The sequence below is a fragment of the Gallinula chloropus genome (genome assembly GCF_964237585.1).
Source record: "Gallinula chloropus genome assembly, chromosome: 1".
Lineage (NCBI taxonomy): Eukaryota > Metazoa > Chordata > Aves > Gruiformes > Rallidae > Gallinula > Gallinula chloropus.
Genome location: NC_140085.1, coordinates 142,801,560 through 142,816,700, shown reverse-complemented (window position 1 = coordinate 142,816,700; position 15,141 = coordinate 142,801,560). Strand labels below are relative to the sequence as shown.

Genomic DNA, 15,141 nt, shown 5'->3' with positions numbered 1-15,141 from the left:
AAAACCAGCCTGCTCGTGGCAGTGCTCCAGCACAGAAGATCACAAATCCTCCCAGGACAAACTCCAGAGCAGACACAACACACTAGCTCTTTGCCACCAACTTGTGCCTCACGAACAAGCAGGAGCATTTCTCTAGAAGCTGAACAGCCTGATATAAGGCTATGACTGGCCAAAGGCTAGCTACTCCAAGGGAAGGGCTGAATTCCTATTAATGCCAGACTGGGAAGTCACTTGCAATATGGATGGTCATTTATTTATTGTTTCATCATGACACATAAAATGCTATGGCTGAAATATCAAAATATGGTGTCATTTATAAAATACCAATATTACTAATGCGGTGGTAAGATACTGTTAACATTTACAGAGAGGTGTATAATAAATCTATAGTCTTGCCTAATGGTTTGCTCTAGTGACAAAACACCCTGGCAAGCAGATGATGGATGGAATATAGTGCCTAGTATCATGTTTTTTTCCTCCTTGATTACTGAATGGGCTCTAATGATATCAATAATTGTTGTAGGATCTAATCCTTCTGAGTATGGTAGGTAGATAGAATCATAGGTCCGTTGCTTTTACAGTATGTGTCAGAATAAAAGAGAAGCATCTGAAAAATAAAGAGACGGCATTTTCTTACAAAATGAGATGAAAAAATAAAACAATATAAATGGAACTTTCAAGTGTTTCTTTTTATATTTAAAGCTCTTAGTTCAATATATTGTATCTAAACAGTCTTAAATAATCATTCTGTACCTTTGATTTTCTGTTTCATCTTTGGAAACAAATAGAGTAATCTCACTATAAATGTGTGCAAATAGAAAATACATAAATATCTTTAAGGCCCATGTCATAAAAAGGTGGTCTCGGAGTTGTCACTTTTACAATGCTCAGCTGGGGTCCCTTTCATTCTGTCCTGCAAGTTATTTGAGCTCTGTTCTTTTAAGCCTTTGAAGTCCACAGGCAAAGCAGAGCTGACCACACACACGCTGTCCTGTGTTTCAGTTTGTAAACTGCTTGATGACACCTGCAAGACAGTCCCGAAGCGACTGAACAGCGGGGTCGACGTGATCCACTTCAACAAACTGAATTCTGCTTGGTCGACTGCCGAGCTCCATGGGAGCGTTGCTCCCACAGGCAACAGCTCCATCTCTGAAGCACTGTGTTGAACTCCGTGAAATCCCATGGACCTTTCCAGACTACTTGCCGATGAGGGGAGCTTGTTTTCCCCATACAACACATCACCCTGGGGAGAGGCAGCCACAGTCTCATCTGCTGCATGTTCTGCCTTTGTGTCCTCTTGGAAAAGTGACTCACTTGGTCGAGGAGCCGCTGGCAGAGGCGTGCTCTGGTTATAAGCTTTACAGCAGTCACTGGCGTTAGAGCCAAGGCTGGGGGAGAAGCTGCCTGCGAAGGACCGTGTCTGGCGCGTTGTCTCCTTTACATTCAACTTGGTCAGAAGCTGGGTGCGAGTCTCTGGGGACAGTTTGCTCAGCTGGCGTCCGAGCTGAAGCTGGGTTGGGAATAGTGTTCCCTGAAGGGTTCTGTACAGAAATCTGCAAGACGAGAGTGTGAGTGTGAGAACTGAAAGAAGGAAGCACCCAAGATGTTATGGAGAGAAAATACCCAAGGCAGAAGTACAATGCAGAGAAATAAGGGAGTTTCATGTGTCCTCCTTCTGCTTGACACAAGAAAGCTTGCAGATGAAAAGCTCTGAAAGCTGGGCTAACATGTGGATTAGTAACAAGCAGTGCAATGAATCTGTGCCTTTAGCCAGCGATCCACCTTGTGATTACACACCGCCTTTCATCTTTCCTGATGAGGAATCAAAGGCAATGGGGATCAGTGTGCAGGGCAGGCCTCCTACACACACAAGCAGGCAAGTATGTCCCCCACATGCTACCAGAGCTTTGGTGTGTGTTATGGGAGGATTGGTGGAAATCTGGAAGCATCACGGAAAACCTCTCAGGGCAGCAAATCTCTGCTTGCTTGGGAGATTCGGCCAAGACTCTATAGCTATCCCACTCCTGTGCTCTATGGCCAGGAGTGTGGTCTGCTCCTGTGGTCAGGAGCACAGAAAAGGTTAGATAACCTGACTATGTATAATCAGCTGCTGAAACAAAACCCAACACTGAAGACTTGACTGGTAAGGCAAAAAGAAAGGGAGTAGAAAAAGAAATGTTTCTTGCCCTCCCAGCCATATGCCCCAAGTGCCTTCATACATGAGAGAAGATACAATACCTGGGCAGCAATGCAACGACTGGTGATATAATGCACGTCAAATAGAACATAGGGTCTCCCATCAGCCTTTCCATAGTCCAGTAGGGATTTGATGGAGGATGGCATACTGGGCAGGAAGCATTGTAAACCAGAGCCACAAAGAAAAACAAAAGTATACTGAAGATGCAGGATGACCAGTGGAGAAAAGTCTAGAAGAAAAAAAAAGCAACAAAAGAATAATGATTTTTTTATATTCTGAGAAAATTGCTGTGATTCTGAATTAATAGTTCTTAATTTCTGGAGACAAACCCAGGCACGACAAAGAGTCTAGAGCCTTGTATTTTCAAAAATTCTTATTACAGATACAAGACTACAAAGCTCTTCACAGATCACAGCCTGAAACCTTTTTCATGTTTGCTTAAAATGCTTGCTAAAAATAGTATATGTTGAGGGGATGAAACGATCATCTTCTGTTTTTTTGAAGAATGGCACTAAGAAAAGAATTACATGGAGGCCAGCAAGTTTCTACGTAGGCTGTGGGTGCCTTACCCAAGTTTTGGTCTCTATTGCCAAATGCAGTATGATGGTGAAAAGAGCTATTGTGGTGATGGGAGTTCCCCAGGAGAAGATATCCACCTCTGAGTCGTAGTAAGTCTGTAAAGAAAAGAGATGGGATTTAGCCCAAGATGTGCTGCCAGTTCTCCTCAAAATGCTTGGAAGAGAATGGCTTACACCAAACACTTACGAAATAGGGGATGAAGAAGCAAACCAGGCTTTGATACAGAGCATCAATCATGTTCATCCAAAACATGTGTGGTTGGTACGCCTGTGGCACAAAAAGAAGTTAAGAAAATCAGAGCCTAATGAAAATACTGTTTGCTGGGACAGGGATGTTGTGGGGGATATTCCCATGGGCACTTTGAAAGGCTTGTGCAAATAACTTCACAACTTTGCCAGTCAGTTAGATACCCTTGGGGACGGGGTATGAAGAGTTAACCTATGGAGTATGAAGAGTTAACCTGAAGTTGCTCTGTTATGATTTTTTTTTTTGTTTGTGGCATTTTTTGTGGGTGGGTTTTTTGGTGTGTTTTTGTTTGGTTTGGTTTGGTTTTTTTCTCTGTCAGAGGGTGTGATTTGAAGCTGACATTCAGGCCAGCAAACATTTATGATGGTGCTCAACATTATGCACCATGGTTAGACCACTAATTTCAGGAGGAGCTCTCTGAGGTCTAAGCACAGGAGTCACTGTGCTTTACATCACAGAATCATAGAGTAATTTCTGTTGGGAAAGACCTTTAGGATCATCAAATCCAAGGGTTAAATAGAAACACAGAATATTTATTCATAAGAGAAGACAGAAAACACACATGTAGTTAGCAAAGAAGACCCACAACAATGCTCTTTAGTAAGAAATGCAGCAATGTATGCTATGTTATAAACGTATACATAAACACATCTATCTACACACACACACACACACACACACACACACACACACACACACACACACACACACACACACACAAACACAGCCCTATCTGTGCCTGGGGAAAAAACCTGCTTGCTGAGAAGCAACATGAAACTCACATTGTGGTTTAAAGAAATACACAGTTGTGGGCTAAGGATGGTCATATACAAGACCTGGATATAAGGAAAAATGCTTTGTAAATGACAAAGTATTTATTTAATTTTAGGATATAGGCTACATCTGCAACCACTGGGCCTGCTGAAATAACATGCAGTTAAGCGTTGGAACAGGTTACTCAGAGGGAGTGTGGAGTCTCCATTCCTGGAGACATTCAAAACTGGACTAGATAAAGACCTGAGCAACCTTATCTATCTTTGAAACTGTTGTGAACAGGAGGCTGGATCTGATGGCCTTCAGAGGTCCCTTCTAACCTAAATCATTCTACAGTACTACAGGCTTTGGATCAGTGGTATCTTTTTGAAAGAGATTCTACCAAATGCATGGGTTTGAAAATGCCTTTTTTAGGTAAGTATTGATAGCAAATGCTCCCTGGATTTCAAACAAACCTAGAATGGTCCCTGGGCTTGCCCATGGGAAATACTTGTACTGTGAACCTGGGAGGCTTCTCTCCTCAGGTTGCAGTTGAAGATAGGCAGACGAAGCTTCCTGAGAAGCTTAAGCCCTTATCAGATTTCTATTGCCTTACAAAGTATGTAAGAAAAGTTGGTATTAATGTTGCAGATCTTTAAAGTCAAATGCACTGGGACAGAAGAAACACAGAAAATGGAAAACAACAGCTGGGTGAAAAGGAGAGAATTTGGACTAAAGCACTAGAGGTAAGTTATGCTAAAATTCTCCTTCCATCTTTCCAGGACAGTGTCCAGCAGTGTCACTGCACGTATGGGCCACCAAATGACAGCACACAGCTAGAGGCAAAAGATCCTTATGGTCTCCATTCAGAGGGCACAATGTCAGGTCCTTTTACGAAAGTCTTCTGCCTTGGAAGCAATGTCTCACTATGGATGGTTTTGCCAAGCAGAAAGATTTCCCCACAGCACACTGTAGCTGTAATTACCAGACGTGGTTTGGCTCAAATCCCTCCTGCAATTTCTTCTGTGTGCATTGTGCAGTTCAGGCAGATGGGGACAAGGTGTTTCCAACAGACACTTGAGCTGAATCTGTCATCTGCTGGTGACTACTAAGAGCCTAAGTCTGTTGGCCTCTGTTTTTTACTTCCAAATAAATTTTTCTCTCCTGATTATTTGCGAAGGGCTGAGGCCTGAACTTTTGATTAAGTACAGTGAGGTTGCTCTGTGAAAGTCCACATTAGTCTACAAGGTATAATTTGCTTTACTTTTTGGGGTTATTTGTAAGCCTGGACCACGAGGGAGGTGTTCAGCTTAAAGCTGACTTAAAGCATCCAGCTTCTCTCCTGTTACATATTTCAAAGGGTAGTTGGTTGGGGTTTGAGGTTTTCTTTTTTACCAGTTTGTTTTAAATGCACTTTAGGCATTTAGATACTTCAACTCAGGTGAGAAATATCCTGAAATGTTAATGGTGCCTTCCTAGACTGTTTTATCAGCCATCCATCCTTCGGGCTGGTTTTCAGTTGAAACTAAAGACAACTAGGGAAAAAAATAAAATTACAAAAAGGAAGAAGTTTTTACCTCCATGTTCTGGCCACTTTTATAAAGCTGAGGTACAGCAATTAACAGTTCAGCTGGCACATCCTTATCCAGCACCCCAGTGATCAGTTGTGGAAGAGAAGAGAAGAATAAATTAAAGAAGATGAGATACCACTGATCAACCATTGATGAGCCGGAGAAGCCGCAGTAGAACTGGTACCAGAAGAGAAGGGCCACAAACATCTGAAACAGAATGAGATGTGCTGTAAATATGACAAGATAAACAGGATCCTTATTCCATTGTGTTCTCAAAGCATCCTGATTCCAGCTCTGGAAGGACTTACCTAAAGTCATACACCCAAGAGCAACCTTTCTATGGATGCCTCATCTTTCCCTGGCTGTTCCTGATGCCCAGGCCTCGTAGCTAAGCTACAGATACCTGGCACATCTGCAAGTCTTTGTGCTGCTGGAACCTCAGATCTCAGGGATGACTTGACATAAAATTAACTTTCAGATCTAGTGAAGCTCTGTGGTGTGATTTGACTAGCTGTAAGAAGCTCTCCCAATCACCTCTGAGCTCCAGGTATATAAGCACTGATCTGACAGCATGGAGGATGTTGTTGGAAGAATAAACATTTCCCTAATAATATCTTCTGCTGGCTTGAGGTGTTTTGTCCCAGATGTTTGTTTCTGTTCTACAATAGGTAAATGCAGAGCTTTCTTGCCAGACCAACATGAGACTGTTCAGCAGCAAGGGAGGTGAAACTGTCCAGCAAAGTTGTCTTAAGTTTTCTGTCTCCATGCTTTGAAATTCAGCAAATCAGTAGTGCTGTAAGGATTCCTTGGTTTCCCTCTCTCTTCAGCTGCACAAGAACACCAGCTGCACAGACACCTGCACACATGTAGCTGGGTTGGTATCACCCAAAAAGGGACAAAACACACAACTTGTTTCTTCTGCAATTTCTGCAACATGGAGAACCCGGAGGTTTTTAGGGCTCAGGAGAGGTGTGCATCTCACCAGGGAGGCACAATTTGAGACCCAGAAAAAGATGGGAAGCTTCCCAGGAAACAAAATAAATTCCCAGCCTTGGTCTTGTAAAACTGCAATTTTTATCCTTCTTTCTAGAGTGATTAACTCTGAACAGAAGGCAACCAGAGAAACCTCAGCAACCGTCTCTCAAGGGTTTTCCCCATTTTAACCATGTAGAAAGGAAATGACATGACCTTTCTTTTCACTTCCTCTTCTTTTTGTGTTCTGTTGGCAGAAGCTTTCAGGAAGCTGCAGTATGCCTGCCCATCATGGGCTTTACACAGAGAGGAGAGTGCAGATCGGTTCTACCTGTACCCCAAGATGCGGCTGAAATTTAAACACCCACGATGGTCTGCTTAGTCAGTGAAAGCTGCTGTAGGGAGAGTAAGCCCACCCGTGAAGGGGAACTGCCACAGGGTAAGAGGAGCAGTCCTGCTGTAAGTAGATGTGTATATGTATATGTGTATTTAGCTATATTGTACATATATGTTGAGGCAGTGTTTGCATACTGCACTGAAGTGGCTTGCGTGTCAGCAGCAACACACCTCTCACTGTTTGGGAGCCCATACTAACCTATTAAAACTAACTAACCTATTAAAACTAATTAACCTATTAAAAAACCCTAACTAACCTATTAAAACTAACCTATTAAAACTAACTAACCTAACTAACCTATTAAAAGTTAAACCTATCCATTATTTTTTTAAGGATCACCCTAGACATTTTTCATTAAATTCATTAAATACAACTCAGGAAAAATACCTTCCTCTGGCCAAAACAAGACTGAGCTACCAGAGCTTTACCCTTTTCAGGACAGCTGGCTTGGAGATGGCAATTTCCTTTAAAAATTGATCAGATTTTGAAATTTTATTTCCATTCCACACACAAAACCCAACAAAGCTCTCGGAGGCTCTTATCAAAATGGAATTGCAATAAATAGGTGGATTTGGATACTTTCCTTCACTCATCTGAAATAAACAAAATCCAGATAATCCTGAATCTTAGAAATTGTCTTTTCTAGAGCCTTGCTAAAAGTAACTTGTCTGGGAAACAATTTGGCTCAGACAAAAACGGGTAGTTTGATGAAAATACAGTCTGGTGAAAATTTTCCTGCCACCTCTAGTATGAGTCTCAGCAGTGCTGTCAAAGCAAGCTGTACAAATAAATGACATTTCAGTAACCAAGCTTAAATCAGTTTGTTTTATTTTCCCCTGAAATTTTATTTTGAATTAAATAAGTGTTTAATTTAATTTCAAATACAGTGTTCCCTCTTGCTTCTGTGCATCACCCTCCCTTTAAGCCCCCCCATCCCCAGTAAAACCAAATTGACATAAAAATTGAATTGGAATTTAAATAAAAAAGGTTTGGTTTGTTTTTTTTTTCCCAGATGACACTGTTACATGAATGTGACCCAGGACAGAATTTCTCACTGAATTAATTATATGTCAAAAAATGCCCCATGCTGTCTTGTAGAGATAATGCATAAAAGGGAAGAAGCAGCGTGTGCTTGTGCAGGTAGAATATGGTTTACATGAAATCCTTTTTCATCAAGCTCAGATATTTCCAGGCATTCTATGTTTTAGTTTATATTTTACTTGTATTTTTATTATCCCCACCAAGCCAAACATCTTATTGGGTAAGTCATACGAGTTTCCAAATGGCTTTTGCAGCAATTTTGAGTTTAAACTGTGAGTTAGATAGGTTCTAGTGGGGAATGGAAAATTTCATAATACAAGCAAATGGGGGGAAAAAAAAAACACTTGAGGAAACAGAAAGAACATTTGCAGTGTAGCTATCTTGGCTCTCTACAGAGAATTATCTAGAATAGTCTCTCCTTGCAAAAGGATCAGGTGCTCCCATCCTTCATTTTTTGAATATTCTTCCCTTAAGGGCAGGTACTGTGTCAGACATATTCACGTCTATGTGCTGGATACCCCACTACAGTTTTACAGTCAGTAGCAACAAGTATTGCTCAGAAAGCTCTCAAAGCTGACACACCAGAGCCAACACAAAGAGATATTCTTCAGTTATATCCTAGCCTTGAGGCAGCAGCTTCTGTGAATGTCTTACTAAAAATGGCATGAGAAATAATACTTGTAATCAAGGGGAATTGTACCAAAGGAAATGGAAGATTTTACAAGAGCTGAACAAAAATGTAGATGTATAAACAACTTCTCTGGCTGCCTATTGCTGGAATGCCCTATGTGTGTTATTTCTTTTCTAAATTTTATTTTAATCTAAGGTGGCTCTGCATAGACTTCTTGGGAGTTCATATTTGATACCGTCAAGTGAAGACTATCTTGGAAATGCACAGCACTGGGGGTGGGGGTACAGACATTCAGCATCATTTGGGATCAAGCCTTAAACCTCAGGCGTTCGAACACCAGCACGTATTTCACTGTTGTGCTTCAACAAGTGGCTCCTCACTCTGTGCAGCATTAGTTAAATCTGCTTGTTATTCCAGACTCAGGCAGCAGCTCAGACCTTCCAAGTCCCTTCTTTCTGTTGTGTCTGGAAGGGTGCTTGCATGCAGTTGCTGGTCAGACCACAGAAGGTATTTTAACACACTTGTGTTAACGCAGAGATGCTTTATAATAGCTTTAGCTCCCTTAGGTACTCTTGTGATATCACAGATTTGGAGCAAATGATGTTCTTCTCCTGGTAAAATAACTACCTTCAGATGGGGATTAGTCAGGCCAAGAGGAATTTGCATTTAAAAGTTGCCACTAACTTAAAAAAACTGAGGATATGATTAAATTTGGAAAGCAACTTTTACAAAACTAAGAGCTACTTATTGAGGACAAAATCCAGTCTCCTGTTTGCAGTTCACACATTGCCCTCTGGAGCAAACAGAGGCCTGAGAGCTCTGGCTTGCCTCTTTTCCTGCTGCTTCATGTCCCTTGCTAGGTGCTGCAAGTGAGCAGACCTGCCAGTGACTCCCACACAGCTGATAGAATTCCTGGTTGTCTTGTTAGGCAGTTTTCAATCAATCATCTGTGTACTCCCAAGATCAATGCAAAGGGCCTTTGTTAGGGCCAAGGAGTTGAGCTGCTACTGGCTCAGTGCCCGGTCCTCCGCTAACTCCCCTTTCACACAACAGGGAGCCTGTTCCTCACCATGGTGTGCTTCCTTTCTGATGAACTCTTTCAGTTAGCCATCCATAAAGATAAATCAAGAAAAAAAAAACACCCCACTTTCCAGGTCTCTGCACCTGAGACACAGAGAGGACGCAAATTATCTCAAGTCACTAGGGAACATATGCAGTGATTCATAAGGAACTATGAGATAGGGTCAGGAAGAGAAAACACATCCAGCTGCTCGTTTGGTCCAATGCTGGACGGCCTTGGCAATAAAGACCCCTGTGTCTAGCCAGCTAAATTCTGCAAAACTGCTCTATAAAGAAACTTTTCTTAAGCAGAGCTTGTTATTTCTGTTACCTAATTTGCACATTCAGCAGCACACTGTAGCTGCTATGGAGTGGGTCCCGTATTGCTGCAAATGGCAGCCAGCTGTCTTTCAACTCTGCGAATTTCTTTGCAGCTTATTTATAAACCATTTGAAGGCTGACCTAATGCTCACTTAGCACAAAATAAACCCTGGAAACATGTGGAGCCATAAAGCTGCCAAGCCAAACACTTACTGCATTTTTGTAGAAGAAATACAGCACCATGTTGGCGAGTCGGGAATAACACCAGTGGCCATGAACAAGCAAGAGCTTCTCCAAATGCCGGAACCTCGGGATCGCAAAGTCGCTGGCCATCACCGCCTTCAACGAAAAAGAAGTGGCACTCATTATTGTAAGGAGTCACTTTCAGCACCCACAGCCAGTCTAGGCATCTTACAGTCAATGGAAATGGAACTGATGAAGAATGAAACCCATCGGGGTGCATCTGAAACGCAGCTATTGTGGCATTGGCTTGGAACACCTGTGAGGATACCCTGTGGCTTGGTAGAACATGTGAGGGAACCCAGTCCTTCTCCAAAGGAGATTATACTCTACATTCCTGATGGCAACAAGCAGCAGCAAAAGGCAAGAGGTGGGAGAATGGCTGGCAAGTGCAGCTGCTTGTGGCATGAAGGCTGAGGGCCCGCGGGTGAAAATCTTGGTGGCTGTAACATCGTTTTCTGTAAAAACTACAGGGACTCACAGGGCAAAAATGATTGCCAGAGAATAAAATGAGAAAAGCATAATGAAGTGGCTGCATCAGAGTTACAAGACTTTAAAAGACAAAGCAATAAAAACATTATTATATTACATTTGTAATCCTGGCTTGTAAAGTTTTCTTGTCAGCCCTGAGATATCAGTATTTTGGGGGATTTTTAAAATCGCACATTTTCTAAAATTGTATTTAAAAAAAAAATCCCACTAGAAGAGACTCCTCTGGGACTGTGCAGACTGCCAAAATCCCACTGACAAAATGAATCACCCAGTTTATCACTACTTCTGACTAAAATTCAGGGTACTGTACATCTAGATGAGACTTTCTTGTAGACGATGGTGTTGCAGCAGTTGTTTCATGATTTTCCTTATCCCTGGGATCACATTAAGATTACATTTAGTATTATTTTATATTTCACAGTCTATTTTGGTATCGCCTTTCTTCTCACAAATCAGCAAAAACACAGGGAAAAGTGAAAATCTCCAAAGAAGCAATCTCTTCCTCACACTCTGCAGGGTGGATTTTGGCTGTATTTTTAAATGAGAGACACCTTTCCTTTTAATTTTTCCTAATTCTTGGTAAATCATCAACAGGGCTCAGTTTACCCAAGTAAGAGCTCGTAGAAGCTATTTAACTCTAAAACAGGATGCAAAAGAAGGTGTAATAATGCACTATAATTTAAGCAGTATAGACATATACAAGCACTGTGACATTTTTGATGTTGACACATCCTGGGACATGTCAGGTACCCAGATTTGGTTGTTACAACCTCCCTGCACAGAACGGTCTGATTTGCTGTACAGGCGTACAGCTCTCTCGCTGTTTGAGGAGAACAGAGCTGCACCATGTCTGCTTCCTTGTCCTCTCCCCCACCTCAGCCTGCTCCAACGTTAAAGCCGCTAGCTCCTTTGCAGTTGTGCTTCTAACACAGCACGTTGTGAGAGGTGGCAGGGTTTGGTTTTTCTTCTTTTTTGTTCCATTTTGAATACAGCAAGGAAGGTAGCGAGGGAGAGAGCGTTACCCAATCGCATTTGCATGTTTATTTCATCTCAAAATATCCCCTTGATTTTCACATTTTTATTTTTTCCTCCAGCTTTTTCACAGGAAGGAATGATTCATGCTCCACATGCTCCCAAAGAGTGCAGAAAAAAAATAAATCAGAGTATTGCTGGTTTAGACATCTAAAGGTCTTAAGTGCTCAACACATTCTGATTACCTGCGTGTGTAAGAGTCTGGCAGCTGTTTATAGTAGAGCCCTGTGCGGTTCCTTAGGACCTTGCAGTAAAGGAAGGGATCTATAAACATTTTCCACTCTGTTAAACTTTCATTTAGAAAAAAAAACCCAGGCTGTTTAATGGGTTAATAAGCAAATAGCTTTCAGATTTGAATACACCACAAAAGCCAGGGGCATTTGAGATGCTATGACACTGTATGCCTGTATTATGAAAAAACAAAGATCTGATGTAATACACAGCCAATAGGAGATGTTAATTTCATAAGAGATGATAAGACCCAAGGAGGTTGGGGCAGACTTTTTTGAACTGATAGGTTTGGAGGGGACCCTATGAAAACAGTCTCCTCTGAGCTCTTTGAGGCCTGGACTGCTTGCAGAGTGATGCCGCAGAAGTTAAGCAAAGCTCTCACAGCCTGGTGAAGGCTGTGGAAACACAAAGACATTCGGTGTCAGCTTAACCCAAGACTTCCTTTTCTCCTGCCCTCTCTGGCCACTGAAGTCAGACTCACAGGGTATATGGCTGGGATGCCATATGCACAACAAATATCTCAATGTTTTTGTGGTAGCTTATTTCCAGACTAATTTAGAGCTCCTAACATGTTTGGAGAAGCATTATTAATGGATTGCAGGCATGAAATCTGTCTGTCCGAAGAGCACTGATGGACACCCATTTGTCCAGCAGGTTACTTTGCCTGAACCCACATGTAATAGCTCTGTTGGGTCAGGCTGAAGCTGATCTTCCCTAGTATCCAGGCTCCAGCAATGGCCAAGAGAAGATACCTTTGGAAGACTACATGAATAAATATGAAAAACATCTACTGACTTTCATCTCTAGCTTCTGGTGATCTGCATGTCAGAAGATGCACACAGTTGACATCCATGTTCATAGATCAGTTATATGTTTGTTACACAAATCTTTATGTTGACCCGATGAAATTGCAGAAATCCCGTGGAATAAAGTTCTGTAGCCAACTTGTGCACTGTGAGAAGGAGGCCTTTCCACCCTTTCCAGCAAAACATGCAGCCAGTGTTGCAAAACTGCAATGTGGGTCAGAGAACCACCCACTGGTAACTAAGTTAAGGAGCATGCTCATCTGCTCAGGTCCTCAGGATGAAAACACTTTCCCATGAGCTCTACGTCATTTACTTAGCTATTGTATTTTTTCATGCAATCAGTCCACACCCAGCCCAGATCCCAGGTAGGTTGTGGAAACAAGGCATTTTCCTCATTCTCTGCGTCTTACCGCTACATCTGGTGCTAAGAAGGCAACTGAACTGCACTAGCAGTAGACAAGGCAGACATAATACATAGGTAATTACTGTAGGTAATAAATACATCCCATACATATACATCCTTTCTTTTGGGGTTGGGAGAAGTGCCTCTTATACAATGGTAAATATAGCAGTTGCGGGCTGAACACATCCAAAAGACTGCAGGGCAAGTCCCCTAATCTTCTTCCCCACGGCAGGAAATGGGGAGAAAAGCCAGACTTGGAATCATGTGTAAGGAGCAGTGGTTCTGCAGAGGGCTGCAATTTTCTTTTTCTTCACATTTATGCTGCCTGAATAGGCTGAGTGAGTGAGATGTGTGGGTGGCTGGGCTAAGGGTCACCACCAGACCATGCAAATAAGCTGCATCAGCTGGATCAGCTTGTGCAGTTACTCCACAGGAGGACTATACCCAAGCAAAACAGGAGAAGAAAAGCCAGAACAAGGTGAACCTTTATTTCCTAAATAATGCATAGCTGAGCTGTTTTCCTCCTTTAAAGCGGTATTTAATAAATTATTTCGTAAAACATATTGCTTAGAGGCATCTGATGAGCTGACATTTCTGACAAGGTAACGTGTTTAAACTCAGCACAGATCTCAGAACAAACATAAGCTCAAACCCGAGCTGAAAACATCCTTACAATGTGCAACTGGCACTCCAGAGCTCAACCTGCCACTTCTCCTTTATTTGTACTAGCTATACAACAACAACTTGGTCAAACTGATGCATGGGAGGTGCCTCTTTCACCCTCTCATGGGAGTGCTTTTCAAGGAATCAATCACAGAACTGCTAGGTTGGAAAAGACCTTTGAGATCATTGAGTTCAGTAGTACAAACAAGCAACATTACCTGCATGCCTTCTTGACCAGAGATCCCCACACCAACGTCTGCCACTTGGATCATGCTGACATCATTAGCACCATCACCTAAAGGTGACAAGACACAGTTTTTTGGTCACTAGTATGCCAGGAACCATTAGCAGCAGCAAAGGAAAAACAGTTGTGACTGAGCACTGGGTGTGTATAGTAAGGAAGATGAGGGATAGGAAAAGATCCATCTTTGGAATCTAAGGTTCAAAGCTTGGAAAAGCTTTGCAAACTGTTTTATTGCGGAAAAGTAAAAATAAAACAAATCTCTCCCTTTTATGTAAGACCTAAAATTCAAGCATCTGTCCTGAACTGCACAAATACTAAAACACTGGAAGACTGATAATGAGCTTCCCAATACTGCTCATTTCTGATTAACTATGTGCCTGCAATCAGATATGACTAAGAATGAAATGTGCAAGGAGGCCTAAAGCCAATGAGAATGCCTACGCAGTAATAATCCAATAGAGTTAAATAATCCAATAAAGTTAAAATAATCCAATAAAGTTAAAAAATCCAATAAATAATAATCCAATAAATAAGTAAATAATCCAATAAAGTTAAAAAGTAGATGAATTCTTGACTTGGATGACCAGTCTGAGATCTGTAATGCACCCATCACCGGTAGATTAAAGTGCAGCTGTTGCACAGTCATCATCCCTTGCTCTGCTTCCAAACATGATACCACAGGCGATAGGTGCCATAGAGAAGATACCAGAATGGGACGTGTATCTACTTTTTAACCTCTTGAATTTACAGCCAGTGTGCTAGTGGAAAATGAAGCTGTATTAACTGATGAAAAGACACTTGGTGTTAAACTTCAGTGGCTGAGGTGTACATTCACACACCACTCCAGTTTCCCTGCTGTTGGCATGTGTAAGAGTGGTATCTGCTCACCTGACAACACTGATGTCCTTGTGACAGTGTGACACAAACCAGAGTTAGCTCATGTTGGTTTAAAGGGATGATGGACACAGCTAGGGTTTTAAGCCAGAGCAGGAGCTTGAGTTCAACTCACAGGTTCAAGATGCTCAGAAAGAATGAAAACACAAGTGGCCTACTCTCCACTAGTATTTGTAAGCATTATGGATAATTCAAGTTAACCAGCTATATGTTTTTGACAACATATGCAAACTATAATGTCCTCATTCTGGCAGGCAAAGAGGGGGGTGTATTTGAGCTAGATATAATACATTGAGCATGAGAGTTGTTATAATCAGCACACATTTGGTGATCTGGATGTCACAGGAGCCTGGCAATTACCAGTTGTAC

At 41.9% G+C, this 15,141-nt stretch overlaps 1 long non-coding RNA gene across 1 annotated transcript; it reads right to left on the bottom strand.

Moving 5' to 3' along the window:
- Positions 1 to 2,222: 2,222 nt before the first annotated feature.
- LOC311203227 lies at positions 2,223 to 3,014 on the bottom strand. The gene is made up of 3 exons (XR_014617955.1): positions 2,963 to 3,014; positions 2,767 to 2,871; positions 2,223 to 2,426 (listed from the first exon to the last, which is right to left on the bottom strand). It is a non-coding gene; the product is annotated as an uncharacterized lncRNA (long non-coding RNA).
- Between the last annotated feature and the right edge of the window lie 12,127 nt (positions 3,015 to 15,141).